Below are 2,567 nucleotides of genomic sequence, written 5' to 3' on the forward strand. Positions count from 1 at the left end.
AGTCCTATGAGGGAAATGTATAGTGGTGAATAACCACATCAGGGAAACAGAATGAGTTCAAATAAACAACCTAGTGTTGAAACTCAAGCTTCTAGAAAACATAAGAGCATATCAAGACCTAAGCTTGAACAAGGGAGAAGATTATGGAGATCAGAGACAGAAATTAATTCAATGGAGGGGAGACTAAGTAAACAATACAAAGAAACAATAAAAAAGTTGGTCCTTTGAAATATTAAATAAAGTTAGTCTTGCCAAAAAAGGGAGGAAAAAGACCAAAGTCCAAATGCAAAGAGTGAAATAACAACAGATTCCTCAGAAATCCAGAGGATCATTGATACCTACTTTGAGAACCTATATTCTGATGAAATCGAAAACACACAGAAGAAATGCACAAATTCCTAGATGCATATGAATTGCCAAAGCTGAATTAAGAAGATACAAAAATTCTAAATAAACCAATATCAGTCAATGAAATTGAAGATGTAATTAAAAACTTACCAACAAAGAGAAGCCCAGGCCTTGACAGATTTACTGTTGAATTCCACAAGAAATTTAGGGAATGAGTCAATGAGCCAGGTGTGGTGGTGCATGCCTGTAATCCTAGGACTCGGGAGGCTGAGGCAGGAGGATTGTTGCATGTTTGAAATCAGCCTGGGCTACAAAATGAGCTCAAGGCCAGTCTTAATTGCATAGCAAAACCCTGTCTCAAAAAGACAAAATATTAAAAAAAAAAAAGACAAAATATTTTTTTAAAAAAGAAATTTAGAGAAGACTTAATGCCAGTACTTCTGAAAATGAAAGGGAAATTATATTCTCAAATTCATTTCTGAAAGTAAGCATTGCCCTAATAACTAAACCAGAAAAGGATCCAACAAAAAAGAGAACTACAGGTCTCCCTAATAGACATAGATTTTTAAAAATGCCTCAATAAAATACTAGCAATCAGAATGCAGCAAACCATCACAAAGACTCCACAACATGACCAAGTAGGATTCATCCCAGGAATGTAGGGATGGTTGAACAGATGCAAATCAATAAATATACCATATCAACAGAGCCAAGAACAAAAACTATATGATCATCTCAATAGATGCAAACAAAGCATTTGACGAAGTCCAAAATCTGCTTATGATAAAAAAAAACCTGCAGAAAATTGCAATAGATAGTCTTTACCTCAACATGATAAAAGCCATCTGTGACAAACCAACAGCCAACACGATACTAAGTGGACAAAACCTAAAACCTTTCACCCTAAAATAAGGAACAAGACAGAGATGCCCAATCACCACTCTGATTCAGTATAGTTCTGGAAGCATTATCCAGAGCAATTGGACAAGAGGCAAATAAAAGGAATAAGGATAGGAAAGAAAGAAGTTAAATTATCATTATTTGGAGATGACATGATACTTTACATGGAAGACCCTAAAACCTCCACTGAAATACTTCTAGATTTAATAACTAAATTCAAAGTAAACACACAGATTCTAGCCAGCACCCAGGCCAGGTGTGTGACAGCCAGGGGCCCTCTGGATCCTCATTCCAGCCAGTGCCCAGGCCCGGTGTGTGTGTGTGTGTGTGTGTGTGTGTGTGTGTGTGTGTGTGTGTAAGTTCCTCTATCAGACAAGCCTGGTATGGAATCCTGTGGCAGAACTCCCTGCAGAGAGGCTAGAGACAAGACCCACCCAGCTGATCCAGGAGCAGAACATCTTGCCAGAGTGGCTCAGCAGGTTCACGTCCCAGGGCTGCAGCAGGAAGAAGTAGAACACAGCAACTAGACCCAAGCCACATTCACCTGGATGAGTTGAACTTGGTAGATTGGACCTGGTGCTAAGGTAATAATTGTACCAAAGCTCTAACCAAAGATCAGAAGACAGTGCTATATAAAATGAAAAACAAAAGGAGCAAAATGCAGTCTCAGGCCCCAAGCCCACCCAGAACAAATGCAGAAGACAATAGCATAGAAGAAATTGGAAATCACACACTTGAAATCTCTGAAATAATAGCATCTGAAGTAAAGAAACAATTGCAGAGTGGTATAGAGGAAATCAGTTCAGAAATAATTTCTTTTTTTTTCTTTGCAGAGTGGCACCAGGTTCATTGGCACAGCCTCTAGAAGAAGGTGTTGGGCCTCTTGGTGGTGAAGTGGGGCTTGTGCTGGCAACGCAGGACCCCATGGGGCAGTGGGAACTTGATCTTGGAGTCATGGAACTGCTTGACAGCGACCTGGCAGCACTTGCTGGCTGCAGTCTCCTCTACCTTCATGATCTGGATGGAGTGGGTGTGGGTTTGATGCCAGGCATCCATGTCCCGATAGTACTGCGCGATGGCGCCTGCTGTGGTCAGGTCCCGGTACTTCCCGTACATGTTGTGGGTGCCACTGCGGGAGTCCTAGCACAGCCAGATGCTGAAGTTCATCACCTGCAGCGGCAACTTATCAAACCCCTGCTCAGAGTAGATAATCTCCTCTGAAGATTTTTTAATCTTCTTTAGCTAAGACACCAAATACCAGAAATGGGACTTGGCGATGACATGATTGGGTGTAAAATCCTCATGCAGTAGAGAGGTGC

General features: G+C 41.1%; 1 pseudogene; it reads right to left on the bottom strand.

Moving 5' to 3' along the window:
• Positions 1–2,109: 2,109 nt before the first annotated feature.
• LOC105741618 overlaps positions 2,110–2,567 on the bottom strand; it is an 8,007-nt pseudogene continuing 7,549 nt past the window's right edge.

This window comes from Octodon degus, unplaced genomic scaffold, assembly GCF_000260255.1.
Source record: "Octodon degus isolate 3935 unplaced genomic scaffold, OctDeg1.0 scaffold00017, whole genome shotgun sequence".
Lineage (NCBI taxonomy): Eukaryota > Metazoa > Chordata > Mammalia > Rodentia > Octodontidae > Octodon > Octodon degus.